At 35.8% G+C, this 13359-nt stretch overlaps 1 protein-coding gene across 6 annotated transcripts in view; it reads left to right on the forward strand.

The window, feature by feature from the left end:
- The window catches only part of Synj (synaptojanin), a 566615-nt gene that overhangs the window by 51327 nt on the left and 501929 nt on the right, over window positions 1-13359 (forward strand). The window lies entirely within an intron of this gene.

The following is a 13359-nucleotide window of genomic DNA, read 5'->3' on the forward strand; positions in this document are numbered from 1 at the left end:
GGAACAACATCATTAACTTACGGATGAGTATCTGGGAGGCTTGTAATGCGAAAATTTAAAAAAATTTTATTTGGAAATGTTTGGTTTATATATATTTAAGGACGTTTCGGCCATTTCGGAAATATCCGCGGTTTTTGCCTCAAAATCTCGCGGATCGTCCAAACATTTCTGGAGTAGCTCCTTGCGGAGAGAGGGGGAAATACTTAAAATGGTCACACTTTTGTAGCGTAGTTTCACCGCAGGAGATATTCTGGCCCAACTCTAATACCCGTCGTCGGCACGATTTTTTTAAATCATTTGTGGATCTGTGTGGGCCACGACTATCGTGGCACAGTTTTAACGATTAGCATCAATGCTGGCTCATTGTTGATCGCGCCAAATGGCGCCTTCAGTTTTTTCGGCTGTTTATAGGAGCTACAATTTCCGACGTGCGAACGGTAGAAATCCCGACCACCAGTAGCTACCACGTATCCTGGCCCTTATACTAAATGCTAGCACAGAAGCTATAGGACTGCGACTTCGAACTCATACCTTAGTCGACGTCACTTTCCTAGAAGCTCTAGTTGTACATCCAAAGACTTTCTGACGGATGTTTTTGTCGCGCTATGCTTCCGAGCTACACCAAAAAAACACCTTGAAACGTTAGGGAGTAACTACTCGGCTAAGGATGCCGCCCTCGAAATCATAAGCAATCTAAGTGCGTTCTCATGGGTGAAAATCGTATAATCCTTGGCGCATCTACATAATTTAAACTTTATAAGGACTGTGGATAAAAGTTGTAGACCAAAATTTGCAGACGATTGTGTTCGATACATTGACTTCTGTAGTCTTCGTTTCCGGCCTTATGATATAAGAGCTCATTATGGATGACCAACTTCAGTTTTCAGACTAGTTCGACTATCCCCTGCGTTAGGGTAGTAGAACACCTGGTCATTTGTTCGACTGTCTTGAGAAAGCTTTTGCTTCACCACTTTGGGTGTTCTTGCGAAGGACAAAACCTAACCTGGTTAAAAAATGTGCCTACGTATTTACATTTGTACAGGAGCCGTCACGTGTAGGTCATATTTAAACATGGGTGATAGGCTATATCCAATTTGATTCACTCCAAAGGACTAGTTGGGCATATGGCCGGCAACTTTAGGAAATGTCAAACCGGGAGACTTGGGTGTGGAATGATGAAGTGTGAAAATCAAAATTAAGATTTCAGACGCTATTTCATAGTTAAGCAAATAAAGTGATTTTTCAAACCCTTCTCATACGTGTGGAAGATATATGCAACTTAACCTTCCGATAGATTGTGACGTCTGGACAGACGAGAAGGCTTTATTTTCGTGAATAACTTTACTGCTACCCACCCGATCATGAAAAGCTTTAGTAACTTTTTAAGTTTAGAGGCGGTCTTTATAATAATTCCGAAATCGATATTTTTTTTTCTTTTTATTTTATCTGATTTTTTGTACCAAAGTTGATTATGTCACATTTTAGCGTTGTCGTCTGGCCAGACGGACATATTTTTAAGCCTATAAATCCTCATAGATCGAATTCATTTCAAAATTTATCAATAAAAATTCAAACTTATCACAGTGTGCGACGAGTTTTCTTCAAAATTTAAATAAAAATTCAAATATTTGTGGATAAAGTTCATAGTGTAAAATTTCGTCTGGCCAGACGACAACGCTAAGATGTGTTGAATTTATTCACCGCTAATCGGAGGGTTAAGTATGAGCTGAGAATCATTTCAAAGGAGAATATAAAACACTGGAGCCTACTAAAGAATTTTGCATCACTGATTTCGCATATTCTTTCAGCCAATCGGGATATAAAATTCGGCACCTTTTTCGGGTAACTTGCTTTTTTAACAACTTTAAGACAATTTGAAAACATGTTCGACTTGGGAGATTTTATTTAAATTCAATGTTCTTTATAAATTTTTTGAAAAAATTATGCGAAGTGACCATCTAAATTTATATATAACTTTTCTTTAAGTGTTTTTATTTAATAACTTGGTGAATTCGGTGATGCGAAATCCGTGTTAAGCTGGCATTGAAAGCGCCTGTTTTCTCAAATCACTTTTGAACGGTTAGAAAGGGTTAAATTTCGCAATTGAATTTTTATAACTAGCAGTGATGCGCATCCCTTGATACCCCTTTTGACCATATTGGACCAATTTTCGAGATGAACAATAAATGTCCCAGACAACCTTAGAAAATTAGAAAATAGTGTAACTCGCCGAACATCGCCGATATTTTTGACATTCGGCGGCGGCGTGCGAAAAACGACGCAAATCGGCGGCGTATATCTCTAGTGTGTATATGTGAGTACTATTTCGGTTGATGACTACATGTGTTTGTGCGTATCTCTCCGTTGCCTTGCATGTATGTGAGTAAATGATGATTGATTTGATGTACACAAGAGTGTCAGCTTACTTTATCGTTTTTGTGCCTTTATTTACTTAGTATCAGATTAGTGATGTGAGTATCACTTAGTGATGCTAATATTCGTCACAATATGTTCTTAAGCTGCAGTCGCGTCAATATATAAATTGATAATCAGGCGACGATTAAGGCAATATTCTCACACAGTACTTCATCAAGAAGTTTTCTGGAATGCAAAGCATTGGAAAAACTTCGCTTAGGCCGGACCATACATCTGTACTGGGTTCGCGGTAATAAAGGGACAGACGGTATGATGAGTTGGCAAAGTTGGCGGTGCAGCATTCGCTGAATCGACGGTAAACGTCTCAATATGTTTGGAAGAAATTGAAAGAAGTTGGGAGTAGCATATGATACATCAAGCAGGAAAGACGTGGACAGAAACGCAGGGCTTCGAAATGTCCTAAGATCATGTGTAAATTTTACGATATTATACTCACAAAGTGCCTCATATCTCTGAAGAAAGAGGACTTAAGACTGACGATGGGCATACTAACTGGACACTGACTTCAGGCGTGACATGCTTATAATTTAGGCCTGTCACCCAAGAAAAAATTAGAGCATATGTGCCTTTGGCGGCCACGTCACTGATGACGGATATAAATTCGAGACTGTGAAGGCGGTCGTATATCTGGGCAACAGCATTAACAGCGAAAGCACAGTTAGCTTGGAAATAAAACCGAGAATAACTCTGCTCAATCATATTCTATAAATCTCACATCGTATCTGTCCTGATGTAATGCTCGGAATCTTGGACTGTGTCGAAGGACGATGGGATGGCTCTTTGGAGTGCTCGAAAGAAAAGTTCTGCCGACGAATTATGGTCCTCATCGTGATGCCGTATTTGAAAGCAGACGAAGGGAGAGACCTCCACCAAGAAGACTTGAACGCCTTTGATGTTCGCAAATGGTGTCAGTTATGTTGAAACAGGGATAGCTGTCGTGGCTTGTTATGCAAGGCCCAAAGTCGCCAAGGCGGTTAAGCGCCAATTGATAGTCATGGTAAAATTTCTTTTAGTTGCAGTATGATATAATTTAATATGAAATTTTAAAAAGTTGTTGATTGTGACTGAATAAGCGTCATTAAAGCGTCATTATTAAACAAATAACAACAAATATATTTTCTCACCGTTTTAAGGAATAAAGATAAACGAAACTTTAGAACTTAAAAAATCGAACGATTATAAAAGTTCGATTAAAAATCGAATTGGATTCCAGCACTAGAATATTGTCGGCACGGGTGCTGAGAATTTATCTTTGATCACATTTTTCTCACATGGTGTAAATTATTTTTGTATAGCTAAATCAATGCGTTGAAAGTTTATGAATATACACAGGTACAAAAACAAAGATACAGATAGTAAACAAATGTAGACATAAATAGTTTTTGGCAGAAATTCAGAAGTGCATCAAGACTATGCAGTGGCGTAGATAGCTTTTTGTAATGGGCGGATTTAATTTGACAATTTTTTTTTTGCTTTTAAGTTATTTTTATTGGTTCCTTTTTATAATCATGAGAATCACTTATTATATTGTATAAAAACAAACAAAAAATAGGGATACATTTTCTACTTAGGTGCCCTAAATATGCGAAAAGGTCTTTAAATAATTAAAGAAGGAGATCAAGTTTTCGGGATTTTTTTGATAACTTATCTATCACTTCATCGGCTGTGATTGCAATGTCATGCTGAATAGCAGATCAGCCAGTCCATTCAAGCGGTTCTACAATAAAAAAATGAGGCAAAATTAATTTTTAATCTTAGAATAAAATTCATAGATCTTATAGCAACTATAGTTACTTACTTCCTTTGTCGTGTTTCTCAGAATCGCCTTTATCCATTTCAAACGTGAGAAAGTGCGTTCCGCGGTTGATTTCGATACCGGTAAAGTAGCTAATATCCTCAGCAATACGTTGATATTCGGAAAATTTCTGCACAATGATCAAGCGCATCGAAAGAGTTTCCAGGCTTGATATCGCTTCTACGAATCAAATATCTGTTCCACACTTCTAATCCGGCAAAAACAGCAGGTGGCCCCCCAGTGAGAAATTCCTGATAAAACTCGACTGATTTGATGAATTTATCAGCTACTTTTTCAATTTCATTCAAATCATGCTTGAAAAGAACCGAAAATCGTTCTGGTATATTTTCATGTTAACTTAATATTTTTACAAGATTCATGATGTAAGAATCTAGAAAAGGATTGAACACTGCTACACGAAAATAATTTTTTGTACTTTGAACTTCAGGATTTGCGCGTTTTTTTTTTGTCTACGCGCTATTCTTTTGTGTTTAATCTCAATGTCAAGAGTTTCAGCAATTTTTTTTTCGAAACTTCGTAAATTTCAGAAAAAGCGTCTTCTTTTGCACAAATCTTTTTTACTTCCTCGGGCAAATGTTTGGCGATATCCATGGCTTGAACCAAATCTAAATTAACCTTTTGAAATTCGCGACGCAAAGGCAACTAAAGTTGAAAAATTGCATTGATAATATGTAAGCATTCAAAATCTTTGGCGTTTTAAACATTTTTTGCGTTTTTTCTAAGGTTCTCATTCATTTAGAGTTTCGTAAACGAACGGAAATAACTCGTAAAAATCGTTGACGGTCTCATATTTCGAAACTTGTTGGTAGCATAGAAACATTATTTGCATAAAAAAATTAAGTGGCAACGCTTACACGAGCTGATTGGCACTTCCGCTTTTTTCCTACGACTCGAGCGACGTACTAATCACTGTTTTATGGTTAAAATATTATTTTGTAAATGAATTCAATAAATGAAGTATTCTAAAGTTAAAAGTCTAATTTCCTTTATTGACATTGAGGTTACAATAAAACCCATCGAGTCAGGTTCAATATTTTTAAAGATTACGTTCGTGGAGTTTCGTCAGATTCTTCAATCGTGTTTTCCAAAATGGCTTTTCTTTTAGGTGTATGCAAGAAATCATAACTATCATGAAAAGATTTTTTTCTCTCTAATTTTAGAGTGATAGCAACGATTTAATACTGAACGAAGATTAATGGCAGTTCGAGAAATGAATGCATACATGAATATGTATAAGTAAATTTTTTCAAAAATTTTATTTTCAATTTCCCGGGGGAGGGTTTGATCCCCTTGGTCCCCCCTTATCTACGCCAGTGAGACTATGGTTGCATGCGATGACAAGCGGTAATAAACTTTAATAAACAACCAATAACTTCAACCAATGCAGGATATTTATGTATGTATGAATGCATGTAACTTAAAGTAAGTTTAATGATTTGCTGACTGTCGGTTCTTAAGGAATTAATGTATTTGGGCTCATTTATATAGTTCGCCCACTACTCATGCAAATGTAATTTACCAATTGCTTTAATATCCCCTTATATGGCACAATTGAATTTGTGCCAATTATCAAAAGGATTTGCGTTGTATTTGTGCAGTTTGAGTTCCTTTTTAGATGTTTATTACTTTTACAATTTTTTTTAAATAAAAAAAAAAAAAAAAAATCTCGGCCCACTCCGGGACTAGTGGAGATGATTGCAGAATTGATTGAAGTTTTTTATGAGAAAAAAAAGGCGAAATTCGAAAAATCTCGAAAAACTGAAAAATTACAAAAAAAAAACTTTAAAAATTTTTTTGAATTTTTTCCGAAAAGTACATTTAAAAACAAATTAAAAAAAAAAAAGATCCCAAACGGTCAATTTTTGAAAAAGTTATAGCATTTTGAAAACAAAAACGTTTTTTTTTTAAATTCATAACTTTTTTTGAGTTGGATGAAAAAATTTGAAAAACGTCTTTCGTAAGCTAGAAAAAGAAGAAAAACTTTCAGCCAATTCTAAAGGGGTCGGGTTCAAAATTGGTCGAAATGAGATGGAATACCTCATATATATGTAAGTTTCTCATAGCGTTGGTAAGTGTGTATAGTATTCATCTCCGTTTCGAAGGTCAAATGTTGGATTTACGTTACATACATACGTTAACATGCAAGGGTAGTGCTGCAAAAGTGCTGTGCAACGCTATTTCTGGACCTGAAAACTAGTTGTAAATGCCTATAATCCTGCACTAAAATTGTGGCCTAAAAGCGCTCTTATTAATAATCGCACCAGATTTATTATTTCATTAAAAGTACGCTATATTGCACTAAGAATGTATCTAACTTAAACATTTCTCTAATGGAATAAATAAAGGGTAAGAGTTTATATAAATACAAAATAACTTTTTAATATTTCGTAATCAGTAGTTGAGTGAAACCTCGTCCTCTTAAAAACACTTAAAAAAAGACGAGCCAAATAAAAAAATGTGGACAAAACTTATTCAAGCTGATAATCATGTATGTACATTAACCTGGGTCGATTTGTATGGACGAAAGTTAACCGATATCGCGCCATCGATTTTTCGATAGGATTTGGGCTCAGGAAAAAAAAGTTCCACTACGCATACCCAAAAAAATAATTTTCGGGCCTGCAAAAAAAAAATGGCGAAAGGGTAAATTTTTCGACCATAACACTCCCCAAAACCCAAAAACTATTTTTTTTTAAAAAACTGTTGTAAAAACGTTGGCGATAACAGTTTTTTGAAAAAAAAAAATATATTTTTTGGGTTTTAGGGAGTGTTTTGGTCGAAAAATTTATCCTTTCGCCATTTTTTTTCGCAGGCTCGAAAATAATTTTTTTGGGTAACGTAGTGGAACTTTTTTTCCTGAGCCCAAATTCTATCGAAAAATCGATGGCACGATATCGGTTAATAAATCGACCCAGTGTAATGTACATTTCTCCAGTCTATTCAAAAAAAGTATTTCCGATTTTTGGTGCTCTGGACAAAAATGTTCGCTGGACATTCTCGGTTTTTTTAGTTTTGTTCAAAGTAAATCCCCATTATTCCGTTACAAAAAAGTGCATTGAAAATGGCTTTTTCCATAGAAGTAATTCTTTTTGAAATTCGGTTGTAGTTGACTGCCAAAGCCATTTGTAAACAAAAAAAAAATTGTTGTTGATATTAGAGAAAAGTTACAAAGTTTACAACCGGCGATGTTTACTAGGACATGTTTCTGAATTTCACTTCATCATCAGCTAGCTTTTCGAGAGCTGAGTATTGAACCCGAAATCTCCAACATACTAGTATAAAGGCAGATTCCTTTATCCACTCGGCCATATGAATGCCCTGTTGCTTGCTTTGCAATTGATGTACATAGCAATAAGCTTTTTCCTGGCTATAAAAAAAATATCAGATTACGCTTTGGAAGCGACATATTTTAACGGGAAGATTACACGGACATTGCAGAGAATGAAATTGTGTTTAAAGTAGAGATAAATTTAAGCAAATTGTCGAGAAAACAGCCCTAAATATTTGGTAATATTAAAGAAAGTCCTTTTTGTAACAAAACTAGACTTTTGAAACTGATTGGAGGAAATGAGCATTTTGGGCTAATCGGTCTAATGTATCTCAATACAAACAAAGTGTGCATATGTAAATATGTATTATAATTCTTTATTGCTAAATGAGTTAGGCACACGCAAGTAGTTATTTTTGTAGGTCTATGATAACAATTTGTTTTTTTGTATCAGCCATATTTGGGGGTAGTGCACTATATTTTGATTGAATTACACTTTTATTAGCATTATACTACGTTGGAAAAAATTGAGTGCGCATTATTTCGCTTTCAGCTTAGTGAAAGTGTTGCCTTTCTTCACTACGACTTAAACAAATTTATTGCAGTCATTTTATTGTTTCGCTACTACTCAGCTGAATGAAAAAAATAAAATACAATTATTGGAAGTTTTATACAGTCCACTGCAATGTGTGAAGAAAAATTTGTGTGAAGCGGAAAAAATTTTCACTACCAGCTTTTAAATTTTAATGAAAATTTTTGTATATTCACTACCACTCCTGAAGGGGGTACCGCAGGGTGCTGTCCTATGCTCGGTTGTGTTTAGCTTCTACATATCGAAGCTCCCTTTTCCACCAGAACACCCCTCGATGAGCTATACAATAAAATAAACAGCTATCTCCCTGCTCTCTCCAGTTTTTTCGCCTCACGAAACCTGACATTGTCACCGAACAAATCATTGGTGACCTTATTTACAAAAAGGACACGTCAAGTGCCGATTATATTGAACATCCACTGCGATGGCATTACGCTACCGACTGTCTGACACCCAAAACTACTGGGTGTAACATTCGATCAGGATCTACATTTTGGCGAGCATGCAACCGCAATTGTACCTAAAATCCAGCTCCGTAATAAAATCCTCAAATCTCTTGCCCAGCGAACCCAATTCTTAAAGATAAATACCCTGAAATCGCAGAAGAGGAAAGCACTCTCCCTAGGGAGCGCGCGTCACTCTAGCTCAACTTCGATCTGAATATTGTAAGAGGTTAAACTCTTACCTATCCAAAATCAACCCAGACATACACAATGTATGTTCTGCTTGCAATGTGTCCCCACATGACATCAACCAGCTCTTTAATTTCAATGTGGAACCAACCTAACACCGCTCTCACTATGGTCCAATACTGTTGAAACTGCAAGTTTCTTTGGGCTCCCGTTAGAGGATATTGAAGACAATTTGTGAGTTGTCGCGCCTATTTGATGGGGCGAAGCACTACTAAAACAACAACGAATGTCAGTAGCTAGCGAGAAATTTCTGGTTCAGGACTAGACCTAACGTACTAAATAGTGCGATAGTAACTAGATTCTCTCTAGTTTTAAAATCTACAGTGTGGGTTTTTATATTTCACATTAAACATATATTTGGTGCACATGTATCTACAAAGGAAAACTGCCTCTAGCTTGAAGAAGCGTCGACTACGAGTATGTCTTTTTTCCCACACACATAAAAGCCACTGGTTCGAAACTATCGCGAAAGCTTTTAAACTAGTACTAGAGGCAGCATGTATAATTTTTCTCCGGTTTGGTACCAACAAAGTAGTACAAATAAAAGGACTAGATATTGTAACGAATTTTGGGAAATTCCACTTATTTGAAACCTTGTGCTAACGTTTGAATCGCTAAACTGTTGAATAAATCACTCCAATATTCTGTATTGCAAAATGGGCTTCATTAGACTAGTTTGGGAGTAGTATAATTATACTTCACAATTATACTTCACTTCGCAACTGATAGCGTGTTTAAATCAAACTGATCCCAGATTGTTCAGCTTGCGCTGCTTTTCTACTCTCCGTTTCTTCGTTCTCATATTTCTCCAAAAGTCTAGACGTTTCACCTTCTAGAACTCTTGTATCTCCTGCTTTGTAATTAGTAATGTGAGTACATGCATATTTGTAGTTTATAGTCATATGCGTGTGTATGTGTGAGTAACTACTTCGGCTGATGACTACACTTCTTCGCCTTCTACATAAGTGTTGCTAGCTTTAATGTGTACATGTAAATAAGAGTGGCTGCTTCATGTTTTGTTGTTGTGTGATTATTTTCTAAGAGCTTAGTGATGCTAATATTTGTCACAATAAACTGTACATTTTTACAATATTTCGGAACTATCTAAATACTTAGTGCCAATAAACCAACTAGTTTTAAAGTGGAAATATGTATCTAGTTCGGAACTATAGAATAGGTAATGCAACGAGGACAATTTCCAACGCCTATGAAATCGGCAGTTGAAAAATGTAAAAGAGATAGATAGAGAGCAAACTAATAGTGGTTCTGAATGCACTAAAAGCACACCAGTTTTGAAGTATAGTTATTTTTCTACAGGGTGTGAGGCTGATATTTTTTACATTACTACTTAACTGTGAGTGCAGGCTAGTGCATTAATGCACTACCCCCAACTCTGGTATCAGCCCTGTCGGTTTACTTGAGTTGTTTCAGTCAAAATAAGTTAGATGAACTTCGAAAACATAAGTATTTGTTGTACTTCATTAAATAAAAACAGAGTTTTGGGTTTAATCATATTCTTTTGGTATGTTAAGAAGTGTTGTTGTATTTTCATTAATGTTTTAACCTGCGACCTTAATATATACTCGTAAAATAAATTATATTGCGGCTTTATTGATATTTATAACACTCATTACAGTTAACAGAAATTAAATAGCTCCATCGGAGGCAATAGGAGGCCAAACGTTGCCAATTTCTTTTTGCATGATAAATTCATTATTTTTGACAAATTCTTATGATTTTCAGGTCAATAAAGGTAAATGCCATGATTCAATCACAAGAGGTTTGCTTGGCTGACAAATTTTTTGAAATTGCAGCCATTTTGCTTCCAAATCGAATTGACATCCGTAAACTGTGTTGTTTCTTTGCGTTTTTTCGAAAAATATTTGTAGTAGAAATAGAACGCAATCAGTTTACAAATACCCGATGAGTACTGAACTGAATAGTTCCTTAAAACATGTTTTTAAATTTTATGATGAATTTATTAACTATCGCATGATCAATTAGTGTGGCTGAAAATAGATAATTTTATGAAAAGTACGGACACCAAGGAAACACTTTCGTAAACCTATGGACATACGAAACATAAACCAATTTAAAATTCATCGTTCAAGGTCAATAACTCGACTAGTAAAACGATTCACGTAAAAATGTCATTAGTAAATAATGGAATTTGTGGAATCGTTTTTTGGAATAATCGAACCTCGCGAGGTAGTATCAAACGAACGTGTTCGGAATATTCTAAATTAACGGTTTATCCGGCACACTTCCTTAAATACTGAAATGGAAAAAGGTAAATACTCCCTGTGTAGCGGGACAGCACAAAAGCTTAACTCTTCGGTCGAAGTCGAAGCCGGAATATAAAATTCTAAGACAATAAGCCGTTTTCTTTTATTTTTTTGTCAGTCCTATCTAAAAATATTTTTAAATAAAATAATTAAAAAAAATTTTATGTTAACCGGTTTTATTGAAAACAATACTTACATGAAGTAATAATGATACTAACAGCTAGAAAATAATTAGGTAGATCCTAGGTACTAGTCATCACACTCCTCAACTATCTAGGGCATTGATTAGACAATTAAATAAAAGCGTTAGGCGACCGACGAATTATTTTATTTTCAAGCTTTTAGTCTTTGTTTAATTGCCTATTATTTCTCATTCTATTTAGTTCATTTAATGACTCATTATACAAGGACTCTTTCCTGACAATTTGTTACAATCTAAGTCCTCAATACACAATCTTCCAAAGACTTTACTCAACTCTGCGCCACGTATGCTTGTCCCTCCTCGAACTCCAAAATATTTTGATGCCACTTCTACCGGACTATATGGAATATATATTTGTTCCAAATATGAGCCAAATCGGACCACAAATAAGATTTTTTTAAATCGATCCATGCGCCACCTATCGGAGCTTTTTTTTCTTCTTATTATTGCATTGCCATCGGGGTCTGAACTATATTCCAAGTTTCAAGCTTGTAGCTTATCGGGAAGTTACTTAAATTTCAATTACAAAATTCGTGCCAGAAAGCCAGCCTGTCAAGTCAATCTAAATAAAACCGTTTAAAAATTTCCCATTTCAGCATACGTCACAAAAACGCCCTATATCAGAATTAGTTTGAAGTACGCCTTATCTCAGAATGCTTTTCATTAACTCCCTCTTACATATGTCAAAATGCATTGAACTTATGGCCAGATAGGCGGTTTTTGAAATAAATTTTGAAATAGTGTATTTTTGACGTACGGCATTCTTCAAACAAATTTTGAAAGCATATAAACTGAGAATGATCCGCCTAGATGGTGTTTTTCGAAACAAGCCTCACCAGCCTAGCCTCTTGGTTTATATTACGCAGTCTTCGCCTTTTCTAGGTAAAGAAATTCATAGCATGAGAAACGCTGTTCATCTTGTCTACCAAAGCCATGTACTTCTTCGCTATCTTGGGCCATTTTTGTGGAAACGTTTTGTATGTGTAAAATCAGTGTGTTTCATATTTAAGTGTCTATATTGAGCGCTGATTTTTGTGTATTTTGATAACCTGGGGTTTGTTTGTTTTCCCCACTCTTTTTATCGTTTCGGTTTATCGACCGCTTGGGAGCACCACTCCATTTAGCTCTACCGTGCCAGGCTTTGGACCTGATAGCTCTAGAGTCCATGCAAAGCGAAATATTCATATTTTTACGAAAATGAAAATATTTAAATATACTAGACTTTTTGACTGGCGGCCGCCGTGGTGTGGTGGTAGCGTGCTTCGCCTACCACACCGAAGATCCTGTGTGCACGCCCTGATCAAAGCAAAATCAAAATTTTAGAAACAAGTTTTTTCAATTAGAACACATTTTTTCTAAAAAGGGTCGTCCTGCAGCAGTAATTTGGCCAGAACTCCGAGTATATTTCTGCCGTTAGAAATCGGAGCAAAATATTTAGATCCTGTTCCTGTTTCCTGAAAGAAAAGCGCGGTCTAAAATCTATTCAAAATTTTCGACTTTTTGGAAACATGGAATTTGCGTAATTTTGAAAAGTTTTTCTTCTTTCACGAAATTATAGAATTCTTGAAAAGCTACTCCCAACAATTATGTAATCTATATATACAAATGCCAGTGTCCGGATCTTTATGGCCTTAAAACTTAGGAACCGCAACGCGTGGAGTTGCGGCCATTTGCATGGATATTTATTATCACCCAGGGAATGTAAATATCATAGTTCCGATCACTAGACCACTAGGGTCTTGAAACCCCAAACATGGACCTAGGTATTTTTGAAGTGTATTTGTGCAATATGAATATCAAATGAAAGCTGCTGATGAGAGCTTTAATAAAAAGGTTAAGTTTTTGCGATATCTCAAACCCGTTTAGGGGAGCTAGTGAGAAGAAAAACGAGGGAAGGAGCAAGAGACTGAGAAAGAGATGGAATTAGACGAAGATATAGATATATGGAAAGATGGCGCGAGGGTGGTAGAAGGAGAGGAAGGCTGAATAAAAGGATAAAAAAAAGGGGAAGACAGGGAGAGGGAGATTAAGAGATGGAGACTTCTTAAACGTTATGCAGGAAGACCAA

This window comes from Eurosta solidaginis, chromosome 3 (genome assembly GCF_040869045.1).
Source record: "Eurosta solidaginis isolate ZX-2024a chromosome 3, ASM4086904v1, whole genome shotgun sequence".
In the NCBI taxonomy this organism is placed as follows: domain Eukaryota; kingdom Metazoa; phylum Arthropoda; class Insecta; order Diptera; family Tephritidae; genus Eurosta; species Eurosta solidaginis.